At 40.4% G+C, this 20,489-nt stretch overlaps 1 pseudogene; it reads right to left on the reverse strand.

The window, feature by feature from the left end:
• Positions 1–429: 429 nt before the first annotated feature.
• On the reverse strand, positions 430–15,943 carry LOC133023709 (nuclear GTPase SLIP-GC-like; annotated as a pseudogene).
• Positions 15,944–20,489: the final 4,546 nt, after the last annotated feature.

Below are 20,489 nucleotides of genomic sequence, written 5' to 3' on the forward strand. Positions count from 1 at the left end.
ACAGTCATCTGAGATCATTACTTGAAAAGCTAAGAGTTTCTGTCTAATCCAGCCTATAATTAAAACTGGTATTCAAGATCAAAGATTCACGTTAAACATCCTTAAAATCAGGAGCACTCATGTGCCAATCAAGCAATACAAAAGAAACTATATAAAATCATTGACATAAAAACGTATTATCATTTAAAGACAAAGCCATTCAGGCCCAGTGGCAAAGATCTGTAGCATTTTCACCACAATGTTCCTGGTTTGAACGAGACTGTGGACCTCTGCATGTCAGCCACCTTCCTGTGGACTATGATCAGTTCATGATGAAAACGCCCAGTGCCAAAACAATCATTAACATCGCTGCATGAAATGAATAAAAAACTAAGTCAAAGTACACTCAAAGACAACAAGGATTATATCTTGATGAAAATGTGTATTATAGTTGTGTAATGAGTATATTTGTTGTGTTATTCTTGTAATGTGTTGTCGTTATTTTTCATTGACAGTTAGGAACATCTGTTTGAAAGCTCAGTTTGGATTTAGGTCGGCTTTCAGTTGATTGTAGAATTTCCCCACCCTGGCAAGCTCTCCTGAAACATCTAAAAAGCAAACAAACAAAAGCTTATTGTGTAAAATATGCATATTATCAATTACGCTACAATGAATAATTCTATCATGATATGTTTTCTACCTGGGAATGAGCAGTCATCCTTCCCGAGTGACAGCTGGATTGATTCCATCAGGGTTTCCTTCAGCGTTTTCAAGATTTTCCGCTAAATCAATACCATCGGTTACTCTTCAATCACACAGCCAAATTATGTGTTCAAGATTTTCTGAATCATATATGCATTAACTGTTTAGATGTGTATTTAGATTCAGACAGTGACTGGAGCAAAAGCATCTTTCAAAACGATAAACACACCACTTGAATATTATTATCTCAAATTGTAGATAAAGATATGAAATCTGACATACCCTCAACTCATTTAGTTGCCCTAGCATTTTGTCTTTCGCCGTCTCAAACATGGTGTCCTTTTGATCATGCACATGTTTCTTGATTTTGCACCTCATGTTTTCCAGGGAGCCGACTCCTGTAATCTTAGCTGCGTCTACAATAGAACACTGTTGTCAAACCCATTTCTGTACAATCATGATGCAAATGTGCATTATTTTAACCACAGGTTGTACATTTTGTGATCTTATTTATCACCTGTATAACATTTCTGCATGTTTTCCTCGATTGTCGCTGTCAGACTGCTGTAGACTGTTTTCTTATCCTCCCGGATGATTTTTTTGAGTTTTGTCTTGAGTTTGTCCTCCTGAGAAAGAGAAAGAGAGTGTGTGAGAGAGAGAGAGAGAGAATCTTCAACGTGTTATTGTAAACATCAAAAAATATATTTAAAATGAGTAGAGCTCAACACAATATAAAAAAAGAAATATGTATATACTTTCAAAAGTAAAAACCAACACAAGTGTCACATTGAGGTCTGTTAAGGCGTGTTTTTTTATCCTATATAATGAGAGAAGCCGATCCAAGATTTTGGTTCAATCAAATGTTTTATTTAAAGATACAATGAAAAGTTATTCATAGCTATGGACAATTATCACAGCCTATGCTAATTAAGTTAGCAGTAGGAAGATGAAAATGGCCCCGAACAGCAGGGGGTTGGTATAGTTATAACAGTAGATTTGATGTGATTGGTTATGAATATTTGGAGGGGAGTCACCGCAAATCACTTTGGATCTCCCTTATTGGTCCAGCCGCAGTCCCACGCCTCTTGTCACCGAATCCAGGAAGTGACAGGGAGCAGCTCTCCGTCATGCACCTACGCTACTCTACCGGTTGCTAGGGCAACTCTATCTACCCTGACAGTCTGATGTTGTCTCGTAATTCAGCCTTGAGTAGAAAGTGTTTTGGTCCAGCCATCTTGGCTGCACCAACTTAACCATAACAAACCTACGACTCTCCTATCAGGACAGCTGTTAGACTGGCCATCCTTGTGACGTACAAACATTATTAGCAAATTCCAATATTAAATATGACAAGCGAAAGGTTGAAAATAATGATTTGTATAAGGTAATGTTATTGACCCACTGCTCCTACCTCCCCTTCCGCCTTTATGAAAAGAGTCTGTGCCATTATGGTTTGAGAACCTATTATTGTGTGTGTCTGCTCCATCAAAACAATCTTGACTGTGAATGTGTAAACATTCGCATCCTCGAAACTAAACAATGTCATACTGACTTTGCCCCAGAAAGGACAGTTCCTTGAATTCTGTCTGATGTTGAATACAGCTAATGAAAATATGCTTTAATATCCAAGAAGTTAATTATGAGGACAACTAAAAGATACATTATTGGCACTAAACAGCAACGGTTATTAAATTAATTTGTATGTGCATTATATCTAGCTAAAACTACCTCTAGCTTTATTATTAAGAGTTCTTTCAGACACAACCTATAGTTAAAAGTTTGAAATTCCTAACAGGTCTTCAGCCAACAAGTGATGCCAGAGCAGCTTTGAATCCCCATGTTCACACACACACACACACAAACACACCTCTGTCTTGAGAAAACGCAGTTGCAGACGAACATCTTTGAAGGTGTTAATCATCCCCTCTGTGTCCAGTGAAAACGAATCAATGGCGCCCTTGAATGGTCCACTTTTATCTTCATTTCTGAAGAAGTTGAAATGCTTACATTATATAATACATCCTTTAGACAATTAATCTTTGAAATAATGAATGTCATCATTCAGTTATTTCTCACGGGAAGGTCATCCTGAATTCGTCATCAATGCGTCAGTTCTGAACTTAAAGTCGTGTTGATGTTCTTTTTCCTTCCATTCTTTGCGTTGAAGACGCCATTGTTCTTTACAGCAAACTTCAATCTCCTGTGGAAAGCACTACCATTTTCTCCTCGCTGGGAGGAGAAAAAATATTTTATCGTAAATATTACTCAAATAGATATGAAGTGTAAAATAAGATGTTGAATTAAAGTATAAATACATACAGGATGTAACATGGAGTACATCTGCCTTTCGCATGAATCTTGTGATTCTTCAACCCCCTCAGTGAGGCATTGTTCAAAAGTCCTGTAAGTCCTGGCGATTGTTTTCTTGAGTTCTTCGAGTTTATCCCGCATCTTTTCTTTAAGGTCTCTGCAAGCCTTCATTTTACTGTCAGCCTTAAAATAAAAATCAAATTCATTTGAATTGATGAAATTTACACTGGTCTTGATTTTTTCATTTTTCAAGAAAACAACAACCAGGTGGGATAGGAAGGACTTCGAGATTTCTATATTGATTAGGCATTAAACAAAGTTATTTCACTTCTCCATGTTTAAACTGCATTTGAGCATATACCTATTTGATGCTAATGTTATTTTCTGGGAATATAAATGCCAATGAGGAGGATTTAACACAATGACAGAGGTTTCATTCCACGATCTTACCACGTCCCTGCATCTTGTCCCTTGAATCAGAGAGAGAATCCCAAGAGCTCCAGACACATAGTTGAATGCCTCTGAGTGATTGTTATTCAGATTTCGCAGAACATCCCGGAGTTTGGGAATTTCTATTAAAAAAAACACAGTTTTGGATCATAATTTAAACTTGACATACACATGTCATGACATGAAGAAACACTTTACCCACCAGTGTCATCTGGCTGTAGATGTCTGCTTTTGTGAAACTCCTTGCAGCTCACAGTGAATTGGATTTTATCTGCAAGGTAGATTCTGAACTACTCTATTGCTTTATCGTTTACAGTTATTCTCAATGCTGACACCGGGGTCTGCTCAACAGCAGCACAAGGTCAACAGAAACTCATACTTTTGGCATCGTAGATGACTTACTGACAGGGGTGGACTGGCCATCTGGCATACCGGGCATAATCCCGGTGGGCCGTTGACCCAATGTGGGCCGGTCTGGTCCGCTATGTTGTTGTTTTGTTTTTTTTCTCTTCTTCCTCTCTAAATTCCCTCCAATTGGGCCGGCCAATTGGCTACAGAGGGCTAGCAGTGTGTTGCCAGCATCGACACATATTATTGGTCTATTGTTTGTCATTGTCAATCAATCATGGGCTGACAGGCTCAGAGAGCCCCGACAGTGCTGCCAATCACATCACAAACCGGGGGCGGGGGGGGCGGGACCTCATGGCATTGGCGGAGGGAGTCGCGGGACGGGCTGCTGCTGAGACAGAAACTTAATTTAATGGATAATAAGAGTAAAAAAACGCCCGGGTGGCGCTGAGAAGCATCGGGAAAAAAAGCTGAAGTCTCTGGAGGTGGAGGCTGCTAAATGTGCCAAACTGACGGACCTATGTGGTGCCGGGTTCACCAGCCCAGCAGCAGCAGGTGCGCCGGGAGACGAGCGAGGAGGACTCGACAAAGATGAGCGAGTGGAGGCAGACATGTGAGCGCGCATTTTCAATTTGCAATACATTCTCAAAACTGGCTCGTTACTTGAGCAGCGGAGGTTGGCGTCGCACGCCTCTACCCACGGCGCACCCCCCTCTCTCTCTCTCACTCTCTCTCACTCTCTCTCGCTGCCCCCTCCCTCCTGAGATGTGCAGGTCCGGTGGCGTGTTTGCCGTTGGGGGGGGGGGGGGGGGGGGGGTGCAGCGCTCCAAAGGTTCACCTTCAGAAATCTTGTTACGACTTTTACTTCCTCTAGAATAGGATAAGAGATAGTGTCTTATTTTGTGTGCCTATAGTATAGTGGTTATACTGTGGTTTATTAATGTTCTTGGGCAGACACAAGAGGCACTTGTTTATAGTTAATTAGAAGTTCAGATGCACTGGTCCATTACTATTTCAACCTCAGCATCTAGGGTTCAAAATTGGTAAAATTATACATTATATGCATATTGTTGTTGTAATTTTTCAGTCAGTTGAGATAAATCTTGAGGAGAAACATTTTGGGTTGTTTTGTGTCTGTATAGACCTACTATAAAAAGCACTTTGCATTTTTAATTTTAGTTCTTGTACTTTTGATACTTAAGTACATTTCAACACCAGATACTTTTGATACTTAAGTACTTTTAATATGAGCTACTTTAAGACATTTAGAAGACATAAGTTACGTCAATTTAATGGCAGATGTGCTCGGCTAATTATGTGGGCCGGTCTGAGCCAAAAAATGCCCGGGCCGTTTTGTTCTCCCAGTCCAGCCCTGCTTACTGATCATCGGAATCATCAACATTATCAGACTTTGTGCAGATGAAGTGAATGCGCTGACACTCGCCACCATTTCCCATCAGGCTATTGGCATTTTGCAGGATCTCCCAAGCGTTTTGGATCATAAATTAAACTTGACATACACATGTCATGACATGAAGAAACACTTTACCCACCGGTGTCATCTGGCTGTAGATGTCTGCTTTTGTGAAACTCCTTGCAGCTCACAGTGAACACTTTGAATAAGAATTGTTTCTGAAAAGAATAAGGGTTTGATGATGAGGCAGGCTTGAATTCAGGACAATCTTTGTTGATCAGATTTTCTGTTGATCTGCAGAAACTCACGCTGGATTGTGGGTATTCTTTTTGGAATTCTGCGTTCACTTTGCGCTTGGCGTCTCGGTTTCTTTTGAGCTTCTTAAGATCACAAACTGACCTACAAGAAAATTTTAAGTAAATTAAACAGTCTTTGGAATTAGGGAACTTCTGTTAAGAGCTTTGTGACCATCTGGATATAAACTCTGGATTGTATCTGCAAGGTAGATTCTGAACTACTCTATTGCTTTATCGTTTACAGTTATTCTCAATGCTGACACCGGGGTCTGCTCAACAGCAGCACAAGGTCAACAGAAACTCATACTTTTGGCATCGTAGATGACTTACTGATCATCGGAATCATCAACATTATCAGACTTTGTGCAGATGAAGTGAATGCGCTGACACTCGCCACCATTTCCCATCAGGCTATTGGCATTTTGCAGGATCTCCCAAGCGTCTTTCTCTGCTACTGCTCGAGTAATGTCAGCCGAAATCCACACAGTAGAACAACTTCCAACCATCTGAAGAGGCATAATATCAAGTTAATTATGAACAATTAATTATCAATGTAATAAATTTGACAGTTTCCCGATAATACATACATGCAATATTAAATACAATAAACAGTAGTAAATGTGAATAAGTGACCTTTTTCCACATGTTGTCTCTGCTCTTGTTACGGTCTCCATTTCCTGGAAGGTCCACCAGTGTGACATGCTGGAGAAGTTCCTTGTTAGGCAACCTGACAGTCACGCATTCCACTAAGGGCCAGTACTGTCTCACTCCATCGTCTTCCTCGTTTGAGGCACTTATGTATTTGACAATTTTTTCACTTAGCTCTTTAGCCTGAAAAAAAAGTAAAACAATGCAAATAATTATATTTATACACATTTTCAAAGTATGAAGAAAACTGAAACACTATCATCGAAAGTTATAAAGATAAAGTGTTCAAATTTGATAATTAAACCTGAAGACGAAACAAAAGCAACATTTTAACTGATTATGAACACTTAGGTATTTCATTATTTATATATATATATATATATATATATATTTATATATATATATATATTTAAACTTAAAAAACCTTACACGGGTAAACAAGTGTAGATACATGAATTAGGTCCTGCTTTAATGGTTTTAGTTGCATACATGCTTTTGAGTAGAACTAAGAATACACTTTGCATTAGTTAAAACGTAATGACCTGACTTAATACAACTGTTAAAAGACCAACACAAAATCCAAACTTCTGACTTACTGTGCAAAATATAAATGAACTACATATAAATCAATATAAAGACTTTTTTCATGTTACTTACAGATTCACATTTTAACGTTTTCTTGGTCGGAGTGAGGAATTCAGGAATTCCTTTGAAATATTTCTTGTCCATGAGTTCTACGACAGATTTTGATTTGCAATCTTCTCCGTACAGTGCTGTCATCTTTTCACGAGCATCCTCATCATCATCCAGAAGATTCTTGTAATTCCACAACTCCTCTTTCCAGTCCTTATAAAGGAATTAATCATCAAGTTAGTTAAATTAAATGTTATATAATGGCTGGCAACTTTATATTTGCAGCTACACTGTACATGTTCAACTTGTAAAAAGTAATGATTAACATACTCACCTCTTCTTTAATGAACTCAATTTCTGCCTCATACTTTTTGTTGTTGTTGTTTGCCTCCACTTTGAACATGACTGAGGTGCATGCACAGACGCTTCCAGAGGGCAGAAGATTCTTCTCTCCAACGATGGCATTTATCAAAGAGCTCTTTCCAGCCCCGGTTCTTCCAAAGACACCGACCAGCATCCTTTTTCTTGTCTCCAAATCAGAGATTTTATTCCTGTTGTAGACAAGTTTAATTATGGGTTCATTGGCTTTATTAGTAATGACTTTGACTTTATTCAAATGGCACTTGAAACACAAAAAATATTGATCCAAAGTGCTTTACAACACAAAAACAACAGTGAAATTAAAAACAAGAAAAAAAATATTGTCATTATAATAATCACTACCTTCACCACTAACAACAATAATAATGCACAACCATTTAGGCACATTGAACGGCTAATGAGGACGTGTTTTCAGATTACTATTACAAGTTTCAGGGGAGTATCAGATGATGACGCCGTAGAGAAAGGTCGCACTGACAATGGCTCCGCATGCACTACGCAGTTTTATGTTTATTTCACTTTTTCTTGTTTGTTTTTTTGTACACACTGCACTGTCGCTCATACAGTATGATCGACTCGCACTTTTTTATATACGTTCGTCGCTAAATACGGAGTTTTTCTCAACTTACCGGAGTGTTTGCTGCGGCTCCTTTGTTCTGCCGCCGCTGTGTTTACCAATACGCCGACGGAGGAGAAAGAAGAGAGGGAAGCGCGCCGGTATCCTGTGCAGATCTCGGACGAGATGCTACAATCCCCCGCTGCCGAGCATTCTGCTCGCGAATGTTCAATCCCTGGACAATAAAATGGACGAGCTACATGCACGGATTAACTTCCAGCGGGATATCGCTCACGGAGACCTGGCTGGATCCCATGGTGCCTGACGCGGCCGTAACTCCGGCCGGCTTTTCCATCTACCGGCAGGATAGAACCTCCGAGTCGGGTAAGAGCAGAGGTGGAGGGGTGTGCTTGATGGTGAACTCTCGCTGGGGCTCGGATGTTGTTGTGCTTTCTACACGCTGCTCACCAGACCTGGAGCTGCTAGCGATAAAAGTGCGCCCCTTCTACCTGCCCCGTGAATTCAGCTCCGTCATCATCACTGCTGTTTACATTCCACCGCAGGCAGAAAAAACGTGCGCGTTAGACGATCTGTACGGAGTTATTAATAGACTTGAGGATGCACACCCTGAGGCAGTCTTTATTGTTGTTGGTGACTTCAATAGGGCCAATATGAGGAAAGTTTTGCCAAAATATCATCAACACATTAATTTTCTCACCCGGGGTGACCAGACTCTTGACCATTGTTACACGCAAATATGGAACAGCCACAAACCCCTCCCCCGCCCCGCTTTTGGGAAGTCGGATCACACCTCCATTATGCTCATCCCAACCTACAGACAGCGCCTAAAACAGGAAAAACCGGTTTTTCGGGCAGTTCAACGCTGGAGTGCTGAATCCATTAGCACTCTCCAGGACTGCTTTGAAGCTGTGTTCTCAGGGGGTGCGCCGACCAGCTAGCGGAGGTCTTCACCTCCATATTCAACCTCTCCCTTCAACTGTCAACAGTCCCCACCTGCTTCAAGCAGGCCACCATCATCCCCATACCCAAGAAACCATCCATCACCTGTTTAAATGACTACCGCCCTGTAGCACTGACCTCCACCATCATGAAGTGCTTTGAGCGGCTGGTCAAAACCCACATCTGCTCAACCCTTCCGAACACCCTTCACCCCCTGCAGTTTGCTTACTGTACAAACAGGTCCACGGATGATGCTATCGCCCTCACAACACACACCACCCTCTCCCACCTGGAAAAGGCCAACACATACGTGAGGATGCTGTTTGTGGATTACAGCACAGCATTTAATAAGATTGTGCCTGCCACGCTCGTCCCTAAGCTCAGGAGCCTGGGTCTTAAAACCCCCCTCTGCAACTGGATCCTGGACTTCCTGACGAGCAGACCCCAGGTGGTGAGAATGGGCAACCGCACATCCTCCTCACTGACCCTGCGCACCGGGGCCCCTCAGGGCTGCGTGCTCAGCCCCCTCCTGTACTCCCAGTATACGCAGGACTGTGTAGCAACACACAGTTCAAACATCATCCTCAAATTTGCAGATGACACCACCATCATGGGCCTCATCTCTAATAACGATGAGACCGCCTATAGAGATGAGGTCAGGGGCTTGGTTACATGGTGCCAAGAGAACAACCTGTCCCTCAACGTCTGCAAGACCAAGGAGATGATCGTTGACTTCAGGAAGCTGCAGAGGGGGAGTCATGATCCCATACATATCGATGGAGCTTTGGTGGAAAGAGTCTCCGAGTTCAAGTCCCTCGGTGTGTTTATCACAGATGACATGACCTGGTCTAAACAAGTGGACTCGGCGGTGAAAACTGCACAAAAGCTACTTTACTTCCTAAGGCGACTGAAGAAGTTTGGCATGGCTGCAAAAATACTGACAAACTTTTACAGATGCACCATCGAGAGCATCCTCTCAGGCTGCATCACTGTCTGGTTTGGTAGCTGCTCTGCTGCTGATCGCAAGGCCCTGCAGAGGGTGGTAAAGACAGCAGAGCGGATCACTGGCTGCCATCTCCCTTCCGTGCAAGGCATCTACAGCACAAGATACCTGAGAAAAGCACGGAAGATCATCAAGGACCTCAGCCACCCAGGCTGTGGACTTCTCACTCTGCTGCCGTCTGGGAAACGCTATCAGAGCATCCGAGCACGGACTACCAGACTCAAAAACAGCTTCTTCCCCAAGGCCGTAAGGCTTTTGAACAATCAACACTGACCCTCTGAACAGTTACCATGCACATTCTGCTCCACCACCCATACAAATACACTTACTACACATATATTCATATTCATATTATTTAATTTAATATTCCCCACTCTTTCACCTGGTGAACACTTACTGCTGCTTCTTTTTGCAATCTGCTGCTTCATTTTGATATGTTGCTGCTTCGTTCTGCTATAGGTTATATGTTATATGTTATATAGCATGTCATTTTGTAAAAAGCCTGTCTACTGCGTAGATGTTGCCTGTCATGTCACAAGAATTTCACTGCTCCGATGACACTGACATTGGTGCATGTGACAATAAACTTTGATTTGATTTGATTTGGAAAGGGAGAGAGTTCCAGAGGGAATCCATTTTTCTACCATCACAAAAATTATTGCAGCACCAAGCACATAGTTCAAAAAAGTAGTACTTAGTACTCAGTGTCTTTATTAATCATGGACGTGTATTGACTCGGTACGTGCTCAATAGTTCTACTCAGGACCAAATGAAAGTGAAAGATAATATTCTTACTGCTTTAAATATAATGGGTTACTGTAGTGGACTATAGTTTTAGAACATAGGACAGGATTGTGAATATCCCTTGTTTGTTTGAAGGTCTTCTGCACAAGTTAAGAAACCAACTGCCAAAAGTTGTTAGCATATGTAAGTGGCCACCAACAGTTGTCAGGGACAGATCGTCAGTGGTGTACCTAGCATCAACAGTTGCCTTAAAATCACAAGAGCCCCTCTTCTAAGGCAGCCCACCACAGGTTGATCAGACCTCGGTGTATGTTCCTAACATCTTGGGGCCCAGTTAAGGTCGTTCCTACTGGTCCAGAGATTGTGGCTGCAGCGTTCTGCAGTTTCTTTTATGGTCTGGTGCAGGGCCTGTTCGTTGACTCCCAGATCTTCGAGCAACGTGATGGTGGATGTTACATTACGACCCCTGCAGCCAACCTCTACAGGGCGAACTATTGCTTTCCAGCCTCGTTGCTCTGCCATAGATGCCATTTCTGGCATATATTGAATCTGGCATCTCATTCGCTTTGTCAACAGCATTCTTCCAGGGTACTGTCAACTCTATTAAGTAGACAACGCGGATGGTGTTGGACCAGACTACCAGCTCTATAACTTGTGAGTATGTGTTTGAGAGTAGCTCGGGTTGAGCATAGTGAGCAGGATGGATCATCATTCAGCACCTGCTGGAGGTTTTGGAATGAAAGCAGGAAGCTTCTGCCTGTTTCTATTTCCCAGTGCCCCTGTTTTGCCTGAGTGACAGCCTGAGCACATCTAGTTGCCTCCTCCTGCCGGGTCTCCAGGCCTACCAACTTTCGGCATTCTGATGGGGGTACCTTGTTCCCAAAAGCCCTACTCTGGCCAAGGCCTAAACCGCCCCTTCCTTGTTGAACATGGCCCACGACATCAGCATGCTGGAGTACTGCCTTCACCTGTTGAATTGCTACTTTTGGTGTCCATTTCATTCCTGTTGTCAGAGATAGAAATTACTTACTTCAGGAAATCATTGAGCTTTGTCTTCTCTTCATTTTGAAGTTTCATCTTGACGTCTTTCATTATCTTTTTCACTATACACGTTATGGATTCCTCTGCGAAATACAAAGTAAAAAACTATTAAGCAGGACCCATGAACCATGGTTTCCAAAATTTGGACAATGAGAAAACAAAGCACCTCATCAGACTTTGACACTGCAAAAAAAGGAATTTTAAAAAAGAACAGTAATCTTGTTTAGCATGTTTTTCTTTAAAAAAGTAATCTTATTTCATGAATGATAACCTTAATTTAAAAAGATATCCAACAAATATTGAGAAAATTTTAACCACAAACTCATTTCTTTCCTTTATTTTAGGGGTAAGGCCATTTGACCAAATGCATCATTTTAAAATTTCATCAAATAATTGTATCTATTTCTATTCATTGAAAATGAGTGCTGCCAGACTGCAGTATTTCAAACAGGAGGGCGAGGTCAGGACAACATAATACATGCAGAGTAAAATAGAAATAGTAATTGTTATGTTATACGGTTAGAATAACTGGAATATTTCTTTTTTGACTATTTTTGCAAAAAGCCGTAACTCTGTCGAAAATTGCTTGTTAGTCTGTCAATGATTGACAATGTAGAAAATGGTCTCGTCCTGAATGAGAGACGATAGATGGTTATGACTTTTCAAAGAAGCTGAATTTTTGTAAAGTTTTAATAAAATAATAAACCTAAAGTAAGAATGTTTCTCGGGTCTTTATTTAAGACAAAGTTGTTATTGAAGAAATTGTCTCATTTTAAAGGACCCATATTATGCCCATATTATCACAGTTGATATGGTTCCTTGGGGTCTTAATGAAATGTCTGTAGCATATTTTGGTCCAAATACCACAAGGATCATTTAAAACAGCACCCCTTTTACCCTGTCTAAAACAGCCCTCCTCAGATTGACCTGTTTTGAGTGCCCGCCCCCCTCTCAGCCCCCCTCACCCCTCCTCCACGAGATACAAGCGCTAGATTTTTAGCTATCCTGTAACTCTGTAGAAATATGGCTACTGGAGACAAGATACAATCTTGCAACCAGAGTCAGGTGGGCCGAAGCCTGGCTGTGAGAGCCCCAGTGCCCCAGCTCCCCAGCCCGCACCCGCAGTGGGAGCTGGAGCTGGCGCAGCAGCATCATCCTTCCACATTGTTGAGTCAACGTTTAGAGGTGTCCCGGGGGTCTCCGCCTCGACGATCGGCAACACGCTCGGGCTCCACCGTCTCGCCGGGGAATGACGGTGGAGACTCCCTACATGGGCATGGTTGGAACATGACGTATTTTTTGGTCGTAATCCCATTCGACACCATCGAGCGTATCGTTGCTGACATAGAGGAACCACAACAAATCGCGGAAGTTGTTTTTGGGACGGTAGACATGCTAGATACCCAAATTAACGTGTAGAAGCCCAACAAAAGTGGAATTTTCATAATATGTGCCCTTTAAGATTTATTAGGCAGATTCTCAATCTTACATCAGTTTTATTTTTTAAATTCTGCTCCTTTAGGAAAATATTTTCTTATCAAAGCCTTAGAAATGTGTTATATTGTTTCTTGGGGTTCCCACTAGATCAGCTGGTAGTTTTTTCCTCAGTCTTGATTTAACTTTACTTGACTTACATTTAATAGATTTCATGAATAATATCATAAAATTACAAAAATACAGTTTTGAGTCAAGGAGAAAAAAAACATATTATTTGAGAATTAAATAAAAAAAGTCATAACTTTTTAACAGTAATGAAAAAAAATGTTTTTAGATATTATGCAGCAAGAAGTTTGCTAGAGAGCCACTCATTTAGGATCTAAAGTCTTGAACCAATATAACTGTGTCGTTAGAAACTCCGAAACGCCTTTTAATAACAATAGATGTAAGTGATGATACCTTACAGTCAACCACCATCAAACATTTCCTCCTCTACAAAATAAGCAACTTCCTTCAAGTCTGAGAGGATCTTTCCTCTTTTATTTGTTGGCTTGAAAGAGGATACTTGGATTAAATGTAACAATATTTGATATATTTCCAACAGGGCTCTCTTTGCAGTGTAGTCAATGACAAAGTGTTTTTTGTGGCAAAGATTTAAAAACAGGTATTTGCTCTACAAGGACATCTTCATATCAAAGATATTTTTGCATATTTTTATTTTGCTTATTGTAGGTTGCTATTAATGAGGATATAACATAAATACCTGCTGCAGAGTTTGACCGTTTACGTTTAACACATGGTGACGGGTGTTGGCTGGACTTCTTTCTAGGATCCATATCCATATTTCCTTGTTTTTCATATACATATATATAAAGGGAAGCAAGAAAAAGGTTGTTACAAGTTCTTCTCAAAATATTGAAATGTGGTCTCTGTGTAGATAACAATACGATAAGATTTAAGACAACTCATTGACAAAGTATTTGTTGTGGCAAAGATTTAAAAACAGGTATTTGCTCTACAAGGACATTTTCATATCAAAGATATTTTTGCATATTGTGTTATTAATGAGGATACAACATAAATACCTGCAGCAGAGTTGGACCGTATACGTTTAACACTTGGTGACTGGCATTGGCTGGACTCCTTTCTAGGATCCATATCCATGTTTCCTTGTTTTTCATATACATATATATAAATGGAAGCAAGAAAAAGGTTGTCACAAGTTCTTCTCAAAATATTGAAATGTGGTCTCTGTGTAGATAACAATACGATAAGATTTAAGATAACTCACTGACAAAGTATTTGTTGTGGCAAAGATTTAAAAACAGGTATTAGCTCAACAAGGACATTTTCATATCAAAGATATTTTTGCATATTGTGTTATTAATGAGGATACAACATAAATACCTGCAGCAGAGTTGGACCGTATACGTTTAACACTTGGTGACTGGCATTGGCTGGACTCCTTTCTAGGATCCATATCCATGTTTCCTTGTTTTTCATATACATATATATAAATGGAAGCAAGAAAAAGGTTGTCACAAGTTCTTCTCAAAATATTGAAATGTGGTCTCTGTTTAGATAATAATACGATAAGATTTAAGATAACTCACTGACAAAGTATTTGTTGTGGCAAAGATTTAAAAACAGGTATTTGCTCTACAAGGTCATTTTCATATCAAATATATTTTTGCATATTTTTATTTAGCATATTGTAGGTTGCTATTAACGAGGATTTAACATAAATACCTGCTGCAGAGTTGGGCCGTTTACGTTTAACCCTTGGTGACTGGCATTGGCTGGACTCTTTTCTAGGATCCATATCCATGTTTCCTTGTTTTTTATATACATATGTATAAATGGAAGCAAGAAAAAGGTTGTTACAAGTTCTTCTCAAAATATTGAAATGTGGTCTCTGTGAAGATAATAACATGATAAGATTTAAGATAGCTCACTTGTATCATTTGCCTCACTGGTGGATGGCAACACCTGAGAATGAACATGTATATTTGACTCTTAAAACATTAGTCGAGAAACATCAATCAAGAAACATCCAACAGACAGAAGACATTTCTTTATTTGAAATTGAGTGAGGCAATTCATTTGTCCAAACATTTTTCAGCAAACACGAAATATATAAATCTGTATGACTGCAATAAACGGTTCAGATCACACACTGTGCAAAACTGTGTGTAATTTTCTTTGAGAAGCTGAAATCACAGTTTCCTGTTTTGTTGTAGTTATGTTTATATATTTTTTAAAGTAATAGGAAATATTCGCTAATCGTTAACAGCATCGACATTTTTATGAAACTCTTTGTGTCCATCTAGTGGCATCAGCATTTTCAGAACCTTTAACACACTTTTTCCTGTCATATCCACTAGTATTTGTTTGAATTGTCTTTATAGTGCAGAATATTACCTTTAACAACTTGAATTGTTGCATGAACGTTTTCCTCGGTCCAATTTTTGGGATCAATATGTTGATCTCTTCATCCACAAGATTGTAAAAGTGGTTCTTATTGATTTCATGATCTGCACAAATTTTCAGGTGAAACAAATTAAGTTATTGTTTCATTTGGAGCAAAACGGGTGTTGGCACATTTGGGTGTTGACATGTCAGTCCCACAGAGTTAACATGGTTGGATTAAGTCATTGCATATTTGAATTCTGGTTGGACTTGATTTAATAGCTTATTGTAGTCAGACAATTCTTTCAATTCCAAACACACCTACACAACAATCATTCATATCAAGTGAATGAATGTGTCCTTAAGTGTGTGAAAATTAAAAGGGTTTTTATTTGTGGTGCTTCTCATATGTTGTGAACACAGACTTTGTGTGCACTGAGATTAACATGTCAGTATTAAACTCCTCAACAAAGGTGCAGCATTTTTATGTCTGTGTTAGTCGGTGATTCATTAATATATCTGTGCCCCCTAAAGATAGAAAGTTGTACTTTACCTTTAAAAGTCTCTATCAACTTGCTGAGACGCCACTCACTGAGTTTGTTACGAACAAAATCATCCATGTCAAAGAAAAGATACTGAAAGGAAAAAAAAATGGCCATTGTTGCTTTGACATTACTGAAACGTATCCGATTGAATATTGATGAGTGAAAACAAAATCCATTGGAAAGTACATTAACCCAAATAACCAACTGTTTAAACTGCACCTGTGTGTGATATTGTCTGTGAGGTTTCAACATATTTTAAATCATACTCACAACTAGACCATCGCCAGAAAGGTTGGACATAACTTTGAGGATTTAGCATGCAAACAAAACAGAACCGAAACACCTTGAAAACAGCTACACTCAGTTCATTTGAGCAGCCCCTGCTGGTCATCCATCAACATCGCATGATGCTTAACTTTCGTTTACAGTCAAGAGTTCTAAAACAGTGATCAGTTAAATCAGATACCATATACGTGTGGTTAAGAGGGGAAATATTTATATTAATTAATAATGTTACACTATACAGGCTATACAGGAGGAGACAGGCTGATCTTCTGTTACTCCCCTTCTAAAACAGAACTTAGTTTTATGTTTCATTAGTTATTGAATCGTTTGTCAAAGCAAAGCAGAAACAACAGAGTGCAGTCCGTTTCTACACACACTGTTTGATGTAGTATCTTCATAATACATTTACTGGTGAATATAATGCAATCAAGTTGTTGTACTTACATGTTCCCAGATCCTCTTTAATGCACAGATATGACTCCAGTTGAGCAACCCTTCAAGCTCAGTCTCCGCCCCTCCGCCCACAAAGCAGATTCAGCGAGTATAAAGGAAGCTAAAAATTTCTAATTCACTCATCTCTTTATTTTTCAGGATGTTTAAATGCAGGCTCATAAACTCTGTAGCAAATCAAACACTAAATAAACTTCATGTACTGATCAGGTCCTTATAACTTGTGAAGTGTGTTCATTAGTTAACGTGAGTGCAGTTCAGCAGGAGAGAGGAGGACACAGGAAACTCCAGCTCAGTACGAACCAACCGTCTGATCTGGCAGGTGCACACATAGATTTCAGGGGGGCTTAAGCTCGTTCGCGTTTTAATTTAAAAAGGGACATATTATGAAACTACGGCTACGTTGTAGCACTTGCGGGCCCGAGCACCTGCACGTTGAAGCCTGTTGCGGTCAGGGGAGAGAGTGATCGATGACCAAGCGCACGTCTCCGCGTTGGATGCGTTTTCGTCTCTGTGGCAAGGATAAACACTTCACTTCCTGTAGCCACCAGGGGGCGCTGTGATTTCAAGTCATAATTTCTGTGTAGATGTCATCAGGCCGGGACTCTAGTCTTACATGTCTAGTTCGGACTCGATTGGACAATATATGTCCGAGATACAGAACCACATGTTTTGATGGCGTTTAATCAAACTTCAACGCCACGGTCACACGGCCTTAAAACCATATGAATTTCTTCAGGGGGGGGGCTGTTGATACACACATGTAGTTTGAGTGAGATGGAACCATGAACACTGAAGTAACAGCAATTTCGTGTTTCACTGCGAGTTGATGAACTTTGACGCCACGCCACGGTCACACGGTGTGACGAAAAATCAATCCCCAAATTAGTTTTTATCTCCACCGTGTTGTGATGAAACTCATCTGAATTTGAAGTTGATCTGATGAAAGCCCTGGGACAAGTATGTCAAAGTAAAAATGTGGAAAATGGCCAAAATGGCCACTAAATCCAAAATGGCGGGCTTCCTGTTTGGTCTAACATATTGATCCATGAGACTTATTTGTTTGTTAAGAAAAGACACATGCCCTTATTGATTTTTGTACATGTCGGCCAATCGTAGTGCCGGGGCTGCCCTTTAGGGGGGGCTAGTAGAGATGAGCCGGATACTCGGCTGAAACGAGTATCCGGTACGGATAAAGCACTTTTGCCGATTACGAGTATAATACGAGTAATCAGAGTCATTATCTGTGCTCGGACTGAATGAAAATCCTCACACAGCGTCACAGCGCTCCTCCCGTCACACACGGCTCTGCTCACTCACTCACAGAACAGCTCTCTGTCTCTCAGTCACTCAGGTTCACTGCGCATCGGGACTGCTCCATAGGCTCAGTCAAGGAAGCAGAAATGATTCGTTCATTTCCCGACTGGGTCTTCGGGTACGAATCTTTGGAAAAATTTTCACGAGACCTGCATTGGATCAGTAGAGGAGCGCTGGAGATGCGAGGGACGTTCACTGTCTCCCGGAGAAATGAACACTCTGTGTTTTTAGTATAGAAAGACGTGAATTATATTTGTTCACAAGTCATAATGACTGGTTTTGTTATTTTCACTTTACATTTACACTTACTTTACAGTAAAGTAAACCTCTATTAAATACAGTACAACATGACAGTTTGTATGGTTTGAAATTGTCATCTATTATCACACTGGCATTTAATTATCACGGCAAACAATTACACTGCACTAAACTTTAAGTGGTTATGTAGGGTGAAAATAGCAGGACCAGTCTGTATGACTTGTGAACGAATATAATTCACGTCTTTCTATACTAAAAACACAGTGTTCATTTCTCCGGGAGACAGTGAACGTCCCTCGCATCTCACTCACTCACACACACACACACACACACACACACACACACACACACACACACACACACACACACACACCCCTGGTGTGGAAATAAATAAAAAAAAAAAAATAATTAAAAAATCATAAAAAAAATTCAAAGTTAATAAAGAAAGTTATGTTGAACCAGCCCACTTCCGGGTTAAATCACACCAACTTCCGGGTTAGGCACCGCCCACTCCGAGTACGGATGCGGATACGGATAATTCATATGGTTAACAGATACAGATACAGATAATGCTGTACTCGCTCATCCCTAGGGGCTAGTCAGTTTTTTTGCCACGCCCATTTCTTAAAACGAAAAGTTACAGTAATCTTATATCTCCATTATCAATGTCTTGAGACCCATTTGATACAGTTTGACATGGTTGAGGTCAGTGGATGAGGAGGAACACATCCAAGTGTAAGACATGCAAAAAACAAGACATTTCCTGTTGCCACCAGGGGGCGCTGTGATTTAAAGTAATGATTTCTGTGTAGATGTCATCAGGGCTGGACTTTTGTCTTACATGTCTAGTTTGGACTCGATTGGATCGTGTATGTGCGAGATACAGAACCTCATGTTTTGATGGCTTTTAATCAAACTTTGACGCCACGGTCACAAAAGTTGATATTTTGATAACTTGTTTTTTTCTCCATCTTGTTGTGATGACACTCATCTACATTTTAAGTTGATCTGATGAAAGCCCTGGGACAAGGACGTCAAAGTAAAAATGTGGAATATGGCCAAAATGGCCACTAAATCCAAAATGGCGGGCATCCTGTTGCGTTTTTCATAATGCTCCTTGAGACTTTTTTGTGCGTCTGAACATTATACACCTGTGTATCAATTTTCCGTGAAGATCGGTCAAAGGGAAACCTAGCCTTCCAGGGGGCGCTGTTGAGCCATTTTGCCACGCCCATTTCAAATTACTCCAGTATAGTAAAATATCCGTAGGTCTTGAATTTCCTGCAAAGTTTCATAACTTTTTGAGCATGTCTAGACCCTGAAAAACTCCCCCAAAGGGAAATAATAATAAGAAAAATCCTCTCACCATTCGGTGCTGGGGCCTAATAAATAAAATTCATACCTGCTCCTTCACCCTGACGACACGCTGCACCTTGCAACCCACAGAAATGCACTTGAAGGGTACGAAAAACCAGACGGAGAACTGGACGACTCGGTCAACAACCTTCACAACCTCGTCCACTCCATGCTCAATGGAACCAGCTCTTTGTCCAACTCTGCAGCCAACGACCCCATCTTTCTGGTCAGAATTTGCCATAAAGGTTCAGTGTGTAGAATTTAGTGACATCTAGTGGTGAAACATGTTGCAGCTGAATAATACAAGTATTTAATGATGGGCACATAGATCAGAGGGGCTGGGTTAGAATGGACAGTGTGTGTGCATGTGTTCGTTTTTTGGGGTGGGGCTTTGTTTTGGGAAAGAATGATTTCCAGACTTTGTGTTCAAAGATCATTTGCATTGATGGCATGTCTCCACGTCAGCTGGAGCAGTCAGCACATGCACAGAGCCTCTTAATTTCCATGGATATTTGTATAATCAAATCGAGTGCTCTGCTCCAGGCGGTAAGGCAGAAGATGCCTGTCGCATGTAGCCAGTCCTGTTCAGTGCTGACCCCACAGGAGGAAGAACCTTCACCATCACGATGAACTCACTAAAGATTTTCTGATTTGCAGCCATTACAGGATCACTTGAAAATGTCAAAATATAATGACAGACCTGCTTCTGCAAAGTTTTTCCTTTCGATACATTTTGATAATACTTGGTTATAATCTCGACCTTATGACTTTAAATAGTTTAAGCATAAGGTTGAAACATACAACCCCAAATCAGAAAAAGTTGGAACGGTATGTTACACTTAAAATTAAAAGCACATTATTTGATGTTGGACCTCATAAATGTTATTGTTTAATTGCTTTTTTCAAAATAAACACTGTAACATATTTCTAAAAAAATTGGGACGGTAAAGCATTTACCAATTTGTAA

This window comes from Limanda limanda, chromosome 17, assembly GCF_963576545.1.
Source record: "Limanda limanda chromosome 17, fLimLim1.1, whole genome shotgun sequence".
Classification (NCBI taxonomy): Eukaryota; Metazoa; Chordata; class Actinopteri; order Pleuronectiformes; family Pleuronectidae; genus Limanda; species Limanda limanda.